Genomic DNA, 14,216 nt, shown 5'->3' on the forward strand with positions numbered 1-14,216 from the left:
ACAAAAGCCAGGACAGAATTTTGGCTTAACACTGGATAACTCATCCTCATGTTACCCAAGGCTGGCCTGGAATGATGGAGGGGTGGCTGCACTCCAAACACATTTTCATTGACCAGTCTTAAGCACTGATTAGCATCAGTAGTATCTTTTGGCTGTGATAAGAGGGAAATAAAAAGAATTCTTTTTAAACTTAGATCCAGTAGAGTTTTACAATCATACAGTGCTTTGGTTCTTCCTTTGTTTTCTTTGGATTACTCCACTCTACAGTGGGAAAATTAACTCTTTGGCATGTCCACACATATATATCCATGCAGACATCCACCTCCAGCAATATATCTCCAGGAGCCCCACTGAGACGACTGGGTTAAACGAGAAGCTTAAAATCCAATTAGAATCTAATGAGCTGCACTAATTGAGATTATTGTTGCAAATTGGTTAAAATTCTAATGAGCTGGCTTCAAATGGAATCTCTAGTCCATGTTTACTCTGGCTGTGTCCCAGAGAATTTGTAAGACAAATGCAACACCCATGTCCATGCCAGCCTCAAGAAAATGGGGGTAATATTACAGAGTGCCAGATCGTCACAAGTATTAATCAGCATTTTAGCTGTGAGCTGCTGATACAAAAACTGATAGGGAGCACAACTGGTGTTCTAGGAAAGACAGGGCCATCACGTGATGGATGTTGAACTAGGGACTCCTTTAACTCACAGAACTCTCAGGGAGGTACTACCTTGGCTTGATGGGAATTACCAAAGCAAGCTGGGCACCAGTGCTCACACCTGTAATCCTACTTGCTCAGGAGGCTGAGATCTGAGGATCACAGTTTGAAGGCAGTCCAGGCAGGAAAGTCATTGTGAGACTCTTCTCTCCAACTGACTACTCAAAAACCAGAAGGGGTGCTGTGGCTCAAGTGGTAGAGCACTAGCCTTGAGCACAAAGAGGCTCAGGGACAGTGCCCAGACCCTGAGTTCAAGCCCCACAACTTACAAAAAATAAAAAAACAAACAGAACTCAGAAGGCCCTGAGTTCAAGCCCCATAATTCACACATACACATACAGAGAGAGAGAGAGAGAGAGAGAGAGAGAGAGAGAGAGAGAGAGAGAGAGAGAGAGAGAGAGAGAGAGAATATTACCAAAGCTAGTGTAAGTTGAGGAGAGGACAGTGAAGAAAGGAGAACAGGGAGAAATGAGAGGGAGCTGCCTGACTTACCCTTCTGTTCTAGATACCAGAACTTTTACAGAAAATCTTGGAGTCCATTCCTAACTACAACCTGCCAATAACACCTAGAGGATTTTTTTTTTTAAGTAAAACTGTATTGCCATTGAAGTGTTATACAGAGCGGTGACAATTTTGTAAGTCAGGCAATTCTTCTTGGACAAGATCACCCCTTCTTTTCGCTCCCCCCTGCCCAGTTCCCCCTCCTATTCCTGCCCACAAGTCTCACAATTCATTTTCCACATAGTGGAGGGTACTGAGTACCCTGACTACATTTGTTCCCTCTTCCTCCTTCCATTCTTGTACCCTCCTTTCCCCCACCCCCTTATAAAGACAAACAGCAAAAAACTAACAGCAACAACAACAAAAACCATGTGTGCATTTCCTGGAATTTGTTTAGCTAAATAGTATTTTAAATATTCAGAGGAGTTACACCTTTGGGTTTGAGGGTATCCTCCTTTAGTCGGCCTGTACGTGAATGCTTGAGTCCTGGATAACTCTCATGTCCAATTATATTTTTACATCTAGCTTCCACACAGGAGAGGAAATATGCACTGTTTGTCTCCCTAAAGGAGTGGTTTAATGGTAGAGGAGAGAACCAACCCAAATGTAAACTGACAGGAAATTCTTCATTAGAATTCTAGGGGATTCTACACAGAAGTTTTAGCCAAGGCTTTGGAATTCTGGCAGCAAAAGACTCTCTTATATGAAAACACACCTTAAAGAAATTAAGTACAAGTCTCATTTGCATGCAAACCAATTACTCAGAAAAAAATACCCAATCATTGAACTCTTAAGTTAAATATTCAGTAATAAAGTTTTTTAAAACTAGGGCATCTTTAGAAATGAATGCATTTCTATACGTTCAGCATTGTGTTTACTAGGACATAAAACAACTCCAACTTGTTGGTGCTTCAAAAATCATTCACACAAATTAAAATATGGAAATAATAATTCTCGTAGTACATATTGTACCTTCTTATTCATCGTAAGAACTAATTTTGTAGCCATTCTATGTGGTGGTATTATTATCCTTAACCTCATAGTCGGTGGGCCAAAAAGTTCACTCATGCAAGGTTACTCAGTTAATTAGACTGAATGCATAGAAGCAAAGCCTATTGACTTGGAGTCTAATGCTTTTCTTGCCATACAGGAGGAATTGCATGGAGCTCAGTTCTTGGCAATGAATGATTCAACCCTCAGTCAGGTTTGCTGTCCTGAGTTCTTGAACCAGGTACCAGCAGATCTATCCTCTACTGGCTTGTGCTTCCCAAGGAAAAGTAGGTGGGTCTTCTCAGTACCAGATGATGAGTTAGGTAGACCCCACCAAAGGAATGCGTGACCCATACATTCCTGGGGGAAATGTAGTAATGAAGAAGGGAAGAAGCAGAGGGGTTGTTTGACAAGGCCAGAAGGGAGTTGTTGGGTAATTTGTGAGGTCTGTCTCTTCCCTTATCAGATTCAGAAAATCTTCCTTGTCAAAGCTAAAGATTTTCCTACACCAAAAAGCACTGACTCTCACTAACCATGTGTGCAGACACTCATCCAGCAAGCTGCCAAATCTTCTCACTCTCCATGAGGAAACATTGTCAAGGCGATGGATGCTCCAGTCAGCCTGACCAGCCATGGACAGGTTGCGTAAAGGGCCGAGTCATTGGAGGCCTTTCTGTGGGCTTCACTTCGATTACAGTCGAGAATTAGCCAGGTGTGCTCATATTTAATGATACCAGATAAGATAGTGTGATATTTCTGCCTCTACTGGGGTGAAAGAGAATACAGAGGCACCACATTTGTGGTGGTACCTCCTGTGACTTTTCACTTTTTTAAAGAAACAAACTTGAAAATTTTTTTACTATACAATAACCATATACTTTTAATCATATTTAATTTTCTGAATGGTTAAAGTGATGATTCTATTATGTCGAAACTTCTGTCATTTGATACAATTGGATGTAGATAAGCATTTGATAATAATGTGAATGATGTGACATTGTAACTTTATTTGCAAATTAGCAAGTTTTCCTTACCTTATTTCTGAAATAAGGATTCTAAGTCAGTAGCAGGTCTATGTAATACATGACAGGAAACAGCCTGACTGTCATGGTTTCAATAACAATAAAAATATTAATATATTTAATATATATTAATATTTAATATATTAAAATAAAATGGTAAACAGCTATATCCACTGGCAAAAACATAATTGTAATTCCTTTTATTCCATTGCTCAGAATATTCTATCAATTTTCTATTCTACATATTTTTAAAAATAGCTTGAAACTTGATATTTTGCCTAATATATTACAAAGATCTTGCTCATAAATACAATTTGGCCCTCATTGTGGGTCAAAATTAGAGAAAGAATGACCTGATTAAGGTGAAGGATTCCCACTCTCTGCTGATCTGGCTGGAACCAGAAAGAACAGATCGAAGATGTCCTTCAGACAACCTTTCAAAGAATTATGGACAGATATAAAAGCCTTGAATAGGTACGAAGCACTGGTGAGCCTAACAGTTAATGTAGGGCACTTAAGTGCTTTAAGGAACTATTTCCTAGTGCCAAGAGAAGAGCTGTCCTCGGGTAGCTCTCAGAAAGGTTTCCTGGGGTTTGGATGGGGACAAATGACAACTGGTCTTCTGCCATGGTGGTTTCTCAGGACTCAGAACTAGGCCAGGATTCTCCTACAAAACATAATGGCTTTTCATCTAGTCCAGTGTGTAGAAGAATGCAGGGAAAGGGCTCCAAATTTTACTCTCTAGATCATGGATAAAGTAGTTTATAACTTCCTAGACATCTCTGGAAAATTCAAACTTGTCATTCACATAATTTAAAAGTTGTGAGGGGGCCGGGAGTTTGGCCTAGTGGTTAAAGTGCTTGCCTAGCGTGCACGAAGGCCCAGGTTCGATTCCTTGGTACCACATACATAGAAAAAAGCTGGAAGTGGTGCTAAGGCTCAAGTGGTAGAGCTCTAACCTTGAGAAAGTCCAAGGACAGTGCTCAGGCCCTGAGCTCAAGCCCAGGACTGGCAAAAAAAAAAAAAAAGTTGTGAATGATTCTTTTAAAGCAAATTTAACTAAGAACTGTGTGTGTCAATGAATGGGGATTTCATCAGGGCAGCAACAGCGAAGCTGCTTTGTTGTTTTCATTCATCACATATAATTTTACATTCTACAATAGGGGTTATTTTATAAGTAATTGGAGGATGCAGAAATAGCTCTCTAAGTGGGAGACTGGAAAAAGTGATGACCTTTGGGATGTGTCACCTTTAAGCGAAAGGTTGTTTATTTCTGACTTTGATGTAATTTAGTGTCAAGTAAACCTGAATATTTCTATTTTATATACAGTTGAAAGTATCACAGAAAATGTATCTATATAAACACCATTACAGCTCGGCGCGGTGGCTCATGCCTGTAATTCCATCTACTCAAGAGGTTGAGATCTGAGAAACAGGGTCCAATTAATCACTAGAAAATGGGAAATGGGGTTGTGGCTCAAAGAGTAGGGTGGTAGCCTTGAGCTGAAGAATTCAGGGATAGACCCCAGGCCCAGAGTTCAAGCCCTATGATGGACAAAAAGAAAAAAAAAGCAGCACCATTACCTCAGCAATATAACATTATAACATGTTATTTCTTATACCCTGTTTATAGAATAGAAACAAATTACACAGAGACATCAAAGTAACTACTATTTTATTTCTTCAGTCATTCTCTGGGAGATAGGCTCTGTCCAGCTCAAAAATGTGCCTTGGTGTTTCTGCCATGAAAAGGAAGTAATGATTCAGAACAGAGTAGTTCTTAGTAGCCTTCTTTATAAGCTCCTTAGTAGCTCTTCCTTAGACATATTTTGTGCTAATGACTAATGTTTTAATTATTAAATCTTTACCTAACTACATAATATAGGCTCCTATAGATAAATAAACTTTCCAGAGTTATGTAGTGTAAGTGCAACAGTATAGTAATGGACATGCTTTAGAACAGACATAATCATCTTTTCATTTGTTTTCCTATATGCATATATATGTATATATGCATACACGAATCCCTATATATACATATGTAACATGCCTCATATATTATATACATATGTATATATGTGCATGCATTTACCCCAAATATTTTCAGTATTTTCTTTATGCACATTTATAACTTCCTTAACTCTTCTTTCTAAATTTTACCCTTTCTTGCAACTAGTATGCATTTTCCTAGACAGCAAGCTCCAGTGTTTTGAAACAATTATCTTTCCTCCTTTGACCAGTTTCCACCAAAAAAAAAGGCAATTCATCAACATGGGCTGCATGATAAAGACTCTAGAATGAAGAGCTGTAGGTTTGTCTCCTCACCACTGGCTTCTTCTTCCATTTCAAGTTTTCTTGAGGAAGATGGCAGTAGGATCATAAAGGGTTCTACTGGAACCTTCACGCCATGCCATGGGTGCTTTTCATTCCCCATCAGCTAACAGGATGATTTCTATGTGCCAGGACCATATTGTGAATATGAGAAAAACAGATGAATCATTACCTCTCATGGGTTCACAGACACTCAAGAAAGACGGGGGAGGTGATGTGCATGAGTCTCTCTCTACCTGACTCTTCTGTGCCTAAAGAGAGGGTGGCAGCAATGGGAAATGAGAGAATTGAACCTGAAATAATATGTAAAACTATAAGACTGGAGGAGGACCAGGAAGGAAGAAAGGAAGGAATCTAGGAGTGAACGGGTTTCAAAGGTCATTAGGCTGAGTACCCTTCATACAACCTCAAACATGATGCCTCTGAGTAGGTCAAATGGGCCACAAATAAGATCAGCCATAGTTACAGTGATGGCAGGAAAAATACCTGCTTTCTCTATGGTACAACCATGCCTTGGGCCTGAATGTAAGTTGAAACCCTTTGACAGACCTCCGTTGGCCTTTGTGATAAGGAGAGGAGGACAAAGAAGAGCAAGGTGATGAGTTAAAAAGAATATAGAGGTATAAATATAGAGGCAAAATGTGGAAGTGAAGCTACCCCATAGCATTGGCTCATGGTGGGTGCTTGTTTGTTTTAGGATGTAGGAAAAATGGGGACTGTGGAGAAAGCCAGGGACTGAGAGCATGGAAGCCAGGATTGTGATAGAACATCTTGGATTAGAGATGCTCGCCCAACTGCTGCATGGAATCACAGTACGATGCAAAGCTCATGTAAGCTAGAGTGAGTGATCTGGGAGGTTTCTGGTCACCACAGGAAAAGCTGAGATGGGGGCTAAAAGCCAAGTCTGCCTGGAAGTCAGGTGTCTACAGACGGTGACCCTGACCTCAATCATGAGTCAGCCCAAGCTGTCAGGTCACCACACACTTGTGAATGTGCCTTCCTGTATGTCTGGGCTGTGGTTGGCCTTCACTGAACAGAGCTAGGGCAAAACTGAAGTGGGCAAAGATAGGTTTTTATGCTTGAGAAACCTCTGTGCTGTCTATCATTTAATTGCTCAAGTATTATCAGCAAAACCTCCAGACTAGGAGATTCTTGGAATTTTGAGAGTCCTGAGCCAAAATATACAGGAAGAACCTATCTGTCCACAGGTAGGTGAGGTGGGGGGGAAAGAAAGTAAAGCAAATCCCATACACTCTTGGCTTCTGTGTGCTATCATTAATCATTTTGCAAGGACTGGAGGATGACTTCCTTGCTGTAAGAGGAAAAGAGAAACAGATCTCTCTGGGAAATATGCTACCCAGATGTGCTCCAGACTCCAGTATCTTTTTTTTTAATTCCCATTTGATTTGAAAAAGTGAAAGCTAAGATGACACCTGAGGGGAATGGATTCCTGACAACTTCACCAAGCTCTTCTCTGGTATGGCAAGAGCTCACCTCCAAGGTTACATTTCCTGAGTGCTCGCAAAAGCAACATCTAGCCATCCTCTGATAAAAGTCATGGATCCATTGGCAGACTCATTCTTGGATCATCTCTAAGATCCATTATCTGGTGAAATGGGAAGGGGCCTGTATACACTCTCTCGGGTACAGACATGACCCAGATCTAGAATGTCTGGATACAGTCCAGCCTCTTCTGGCTTTCCAGTGAGTCACTTATTCTCTAGGAGTTAATTGTTACCAGGAAGAATTAAGTCCCTCATATACTTGGTGGAAATAATTCCTGGAAGCTTCCAATTAGAGGTATGAGGGTGAGACACAAAGACTGTGAGATTCAACAAAATGGATCTAATTTTAAAGACACACACACTCAATAGAACAGGTACTTCACCTACTCCCCAAAGGCTCTAAATAACTCACTATGAGAAATGCATATGCCATGAGACTGGTAAAACAGAACTGTAAATGTTAATACTTCCCTAATCTTCACTAGCCTGTGGCTTCTGGGGAGTGGGAATTATGTCTACTTTTTCATCCAGACTCATGTTTGTCCCTGTATATGTGATTATTTTTCTTTTAATTATCTCGATTTTTCATGTCAGGACTGAAGTTTGAACTTAAGGCCTTGAGCTCTCTCAGCTTGCTGGCTAGGTTTTCCTCTATTATTTGAGTCATTCCTCCAGTCTGGCTCTCAGTCTCCTGAGTAGCTAGGATTACAGGCATGAGCCACCTAGCACCCGAGCCTTTTATCTCACATTTTTTACTTATATATATGTTATTCACAAGGAAATCTTTTTTTCTTTTTTTTAATTGTGATGAATAGAATGGTTACATTATATTCACCAGATAAAAGGTGCATACCTTCACAAACATTGATATTCTTTCTCATGACATGGTCCCCATTTCCCTCCCACCCTCCCCCCACTTATCTTGATTTCCTCCCTTCCCTATCCAATTTCAAATAACCAAATAAACATATATACAATATATCAGATAACAAGGTGAAATATTAAAACAATATGAGATAACCAAGGGATAGCAAAAGACATGAGAGGTAACATAGTATATTAAGAACAACAGTCATTCATTATATGGCTTTTGTTTCCTTATCTTGGAGGTCCTTACATTTAGTGTCATACTATTTGGCCTAATGTCTCTAGATTTTGTTCTCTTGTAAATCTCTGCTAGCAGAGCCCAAGGTGTCTATTGATTATGACAAATGAGGGAGACTATTAGGCCTATATTCATTTGAGTTTGGCTTACTTCACTAAATATGATTTTTTCTAAGTCTTTCCATTTCCTTACAAATGGGGTGATGTCGTTCTTTCTGACTTCAGCATGGAATTCCATTGTGTACAAATACCATATCTTGTTGATCCACTCATCAACTGAGGGACATCTGGGTTGGTTCCATATCTTTGCTATGGTAAATAGTGCTGCAATGAACATCACTGTGCTAGTGGATTTAGAATGTCCTTGTTTCTGGACGATTGGGTAAATGCCCAGTAGTGGAACTGCTGGGTCATAGGGGAGTTCTATGTTTAGTCTTTTGAGGAACTGCCATACTGCTTTCCATAGTGGTTGAACGAGTTAGCACTCCCACCAACAGTGTAGTAGTGATCCGTCCTGGCCACATCCCCTCCAGCATCTGTTGTTATTAGTTTTCTTGATCCTGGCTATTCTAACTGGAGTGAGGTAGAATCTTAGAGTTGTTTTGATTTGCTTTTCTTTTATGACCAGAGATGTCGAACATTTCTTGATGTGTCTATAGGCCATTTTTATTTCTTCTTCAGAGAAGACTCTCTTTAAGTCTTTGGCCCATCTTTTAATGGGATGGTTGATACTTCACAAGGAAATCTTATGTCACTACCTTAAGTAGAAAATGAATATCAATTACCACAGGCTATTAAGCATGAAAACCTAATTAAGAAATTCATTTCATAGAGAGTATTGCCTATATATTTTTCACTAATGGTTTGCTTTCTCTTCATTCATGAACAAAATAAAGGTAATTGGTAGAAACAGAGAGGTAAATAAGGCCATTTGGACAGCAAATTCAATGTGCTCCTTGATAAATCAGAAAGCTGGGGAATTAAAACCATAATATCTCCCCTATATGAATTAATGCTTGGCATTATATCTAGATAATACAGCAGAGTGGCCCTAGGTATCATAAGGGATACAATCTCTCACTTTGGAAAATGCCAGACTAGATGGTCCCTGAAGGCCTTGGAGCTCAGATACTCAGGTAATTCTAGGTATATGTAGAACTGCTTTTTGTTTTGCTTTATTCCTGTTGTAGAGCCTAGGTGCTGTCCCTGAGGGCTTTTACTCAAGGTTAGCACTCTACCACTTTGAGCCATAGCTCCATTTCTACTTTCTAAGTGGTAAATTGAAGATAAGAGTTACACAGGGACTTTTCTGCCTGGGCTGGCTTTGAACCATGGCGGTAATCTTAGCTACTCAGTAGGCTGAGATCATGGTTAAAGGCAATCTGGGCAAGAAAGTTTGTGAGTCTCTTATCTCCAATTAACCACCAGAAAATTGGAAGTGGCACTGTGGCTCAAGAGGTAGCTTGATCTGAAAAACTCAAGGATAGTGCCCAGGCCCAGAGTTCAAGCCCCATGACTAACAACAAAGAGAAAGAGGGAGAGAGAGGGAAAGAGAGAGAGAGAGAGAGAGAGAGAGAGAGAGAGAGAGAGAGAGAGAGAGAGAGAGAGAGAGAGAGGAAGAGAGGAAGAGTGGGAGGGAGGAAGAGGGAAGAAGGAAGGAAAAAAGGAAGAAAGGAAGGGAGGGAGGGAAAAATTCCAGAGAAATTTTTGAGCTCCAAAATGTTTCATACAAAATAACCCAAAGGTCTAGATAAGGTAAAGGAGCCACAGTACCGACAGGCATATTCAAGAGGCAAATTGGATTATTATCCAGTTAACTGTGCGTTGGGATGAAATTTTAATGGTAGACTGAAAAACAAGGTGAGTCAAGAGACCACTGAAATGTGAGAAAGAAGAAGTCAAAGAGCTAGGTTGAAAGATGAGGCCTTTGTGTCATATATCCCACCTCTGTGGCCTTTACAGCATACTTTCAAGGAATGTATATAGCTGAGAAAGACTGGAGTCGAAATTTATAGGCAGCTTCTTTGTTCAACATACTCCATCCATCTAGCCATCCATCTGTGAACATGGTCCCTTTTTCCACCCCCTGGATTGTATCAGCCATTGTATGAGACTATGCCAGAGAGAATGCACAGGTAAGTAGGGTAGAGTATCTGTCAAGTATGTAAAAGGAAGGAAGGAGAATGAAGGGAACTCAGCACTCAGAAAATTTACTGTCCATGAGACAAGAGTGGCACAGGTGAAAATAAGGTATTTATAAAGGAAGGACAGGCTAGGCACTGATGCCTGTAATACAAGTTACTTGGCTCAAGACAAGCCCAAACATTCACAGGGGACCCCTTCTTGACCAATGAGTGGGCAGTTACATGGGAAATGGACAGTTAGGAGGATCCCAGTTTCAAGCCAGCCCAACCAAGATAGTCCATGAAACTATATCTCATTGGAAATGTTGGACGTGGTAGCATATGCCTGTCATCATAGCTAGAAGCAACAAGTAAAAAAAAAGTGTATTATGGTCCAAAAACAACCAATGCAAAAAATGGACAGGGGGCATGGGTCCGTAATAGAAAGCCTACCAACAAGCATAGGCCTTGAGTTCAAATCTCAGTACTGAAGGAGGAAGAGGCAGAGGAGATGGAGATGGAGACAGAAAGGGAGAAGGAGAAAAGAAAGACAAGAGACAAGACAGGGCCAACAGGAGACTATAGGAAGCAGTTCAAAAACATGGTAGTATCACTTCACTTCTGGCTGTATATAAGTGTAAGTCAGGAATGCTTAGAGGTCTCCAAATAGGGGCTAGAAGTGTGGCACAGATGGTAGAACACCTATATACGGTTATCCAAACATTTCTACTCCCTGTGAATACAATGAAGAATACAGAGTATCATAGAAGTGAAGGATGAAGGAGGCCAAGACACATGTGACAATGAGGGATGTGACAACAGCTTTGAGCCTAAGTAGAAAAGCAGTTATTTACAGTTTCTTAAATGTTTGCTAAACACAGAACCCTAAAGAATCTGTCAACACATTCAAGGATTGCTAACTGACTCTTGGACATTTATAGGCAACTCACACAGAAGAAATGAATAGTTTTCTTATTTTGTTTTTTGGGTGTTTTTTTGGGGGGAGGGTTGTTTGTCTTTATCTTGGCACACATGTTCTTTCATGGAGAGCAAGAGGCAAATGTCTTAACGATTTGACATGCTTTTCACAGATACCTCAATTTCAAAATGTTTTGTAATGAAATATCTTAATATGTTTAGGCATGCTTAGACACATTATCATGAAGTGATCCCTTGTGGGTTAGGCTTGAGGTTTGGTCTTTCAATGGAAAATTAAGAAATTCTTAGAGAAAAAGATATCGAAAGAATTTTTAAGGCCCTTGTCTGGTCACTTGTTCAAATCAGACCTGATGAAGAGACAGAAAAGTGGAGGTGCTGTTTTGCTGTTTTTTTTTTAAATGAAATGGTGCTCATTTCAGTAGCACATAAAATGGAAACAATACAGAGAAGATTAGCGTGGCCCCTATGCAAGGATGACACACAAATTTGTGAAGTGTTTCATATTTTAACCACTCTGGAAAGCAGTACGGTGATTCTTCAAAAGACTAAACATAGGCCAGGAGTTTGGCCTAGTGGGTAGAGTGCTTGCCTAGCATGCACAAAAACATGGGTTCAATTCCTCGGTACCGCATACATAGAAAAACGCTGGAAGTGGAGTTGAGGCTCAAGTGGTAGAGCTCTAGCCTTGAGAAAGTCCAAGGACAGTGCTCAGGCCCTAAGCTCAAGCCTAGGACTGGCAAAAAAAAAACCCACTAAACATAGAGCTTCCCTATTACCCAACAATCCCACTCCTTGGCATTTACTCAAATGTCCAGAAACAAGGCCATACTAAAGCTACTTACACAATGATGTTCATTGCAGTATTTACCATAGCTAAGATATGGAATCAACCCAGATGCCCCTCAGTAGGTGAATGGATCAAGAAAATGTGGTATTTATACACAATGGAATTCTATGCTGCCATCGGAATGACATTACCCCATTCATAAGGAAATAGAAAGACTTGGAAAAAGTCATATTAAGTAAAGTAAGAGAGTCCCACAGGAGTATAGGCTCCATGGTTTCCCTCATTTGTAGTAATTAGCACACATCTAGGAATCTCTTAGCAGAGGATCATAATAGCTAAAAAGATATATACATATAATCATACAGGATGAGACTAAACAAAATGATCTCTAAGTTATTGAAACAAAGGCTTATCTTTGTGAATTAATGTACTATGTGAAGGTATTTCTTATCTCTTTTTTCTACTTGTGGTTAATCTCATGTGGTTACTGTATCTGACTTTGTTACCTTGTATATTATACATACACTTATTTATTTATTTGAAACAGGGAAGGGAAGGTGGAAACAAGATGATTGGGAGGAGGTGGGGAGAGGGAAATGGGGACAAAAACATGAGGCGTATCAAGGTTCGAGAAGTAATGTACCCATTACCTTATGAATGTAACTGTAACCCCTCTATACATTAACCTGACAATAAAATATATTTTTAAAAAATGAAACAAACAAGACTCAACAAAATTGAGTAAATGACTCAGATTCAGGTATAGGGTCCTTATCTCTTCAGGTAACAGAATAGCATGGACTGGGTGGCTTACTAAAACCAGGAATAAATCCCAGATCTAGAAGCTGGTCCAAGGTCAAGGCACTGGCATTCTGTTCCTGAAGTGCTCAGGGACAGCACACAGGCCTGAATTTCCAGCTTCATGAACAACATCAACAACAAAAACTATTCCATATACCTTTCCATTCTCTACCAGTCTTCACCTGACTTTCCCTTTAGCCTCTGTGTGTCTTTATCTCTTACAAGGACACTGATCACTGGATTTAGGGCCTACTCTAATTGAGAATGGGATCATCTCAATCACAGATGCAAAGACTTCAAACTATATTGTATCATTTTTCTGTTTTGTTTTCTTTTTAATTGGTGGAAGTGCTGCTGGAGATTCAACTCTTGGACTTGAACTTCCTTGGTAAATGCTTCCCCAAATGAGCTATGACCCTAGTCCTTTTGTTTTAAGGTAATTTCCCAGATAAAGTCTCATGCTTTTGCCCAGTCCATCCTAAACCCCAAATCCAGTCATGTTCTGAGATCCAAGTTTGGGGTCTGCAATTTAATATGCTCACATGTGTTCTCCTAATGGTTTATTTCCACATTGTGTTCCATTGTCTTTGCTTGGACTCCATCTTCATTACAGTTATGTACACTGAGCCCTCTACCACCTCTCTCTGGACTACTCTTGTGGCAAGTTATGTGGATTCCCTGCCCCTTATTCACATTTACACCTATGGTCTATTCTTCCCATTATGGTTTGAAATCCATACTGTATCATTCCTAGTTAGGATCTTCTAATGGTTTTCCATGGACTTAGACTAAACCCAAACTCTTGGCCACAGCTCCTTGACACTTCCTAACTAGGTCCCTACCCTTTGATCTTCTAACCTACCTTCTCTCTTAGCCTCAATTGGTTAAATTATGGTTGTATTTTTGTTTGTTTGTTTGCAGATCCTTATTTCTTCTGACAGCTCCTCCCTGGCCCTCCCTCTGACAGTGCCTCCTTCCTCTTTTGCTCCAGTCCCCCATCTCTTCATGGATAACTCCTCAGTCATTCTGCCTTAGCTTCAACATCACTTCCTTGGAAAAGGCTTTCCTGACCACCAAGAAGTCACTTGGAACATTTTTCACCAAAACATTGAGCCTTGATTTTTCTGCTTAACACTGGCACTGCCTGTTAATTTCTTGATCACTGTTTTCCTGATGGTTTGCCCATTCTTTAATGATCTATATCTCTGCCCCTAAAATACATGTCCTAAAATCAGGGACATTGTTACTATGAAATGAGAGATTTGTCACTGTCTCAATAAATACTTGTTGATTACATAAATTAAATAATTTTTTAAAATGGCAGTTGCTAATGTTTAAAGACCTTGAAATGAGGATGGGCCATGAGACACAATGGCTAAAACCCTAGTATGTG

At 40.0% G+C, this 14,216-nt stretch overlaps 1 non-coding gene across 1 annotated transcript; it reads left to right on the forward strand.

Moving 5' to 3' along the window:
* Positions 1–11,641: 11,641 nt before the first annotated feature.
* Positions 11,642–11,743, forward strand: LOC150065743 (U6 spliceosomal RNA). The gene has a single exon (XR_016535083.1). It is a non-coding gene; the product is annotated as a U6 spliceosomal RNA (small nuclear RNA).
* Positions 11,744–14,216: the final 2,473 nt, after the last annotated feature.

Source organism: Megascapheus bottae, chromosome 3 (assembly GCF_031878675.1).
Source record: "Megascapheus bottae isolate mThoBot1 chromosome 3, mThoBot2.hap1, whole genome shotgun sequence".
Classification (NCBI taxonomy): domain Eukaryota; kingdom Metazoa; phylum Chordata; class Mammalia; order Rodentia; family Geomyidae; genus Megascapheus; species Megascapheus bottae.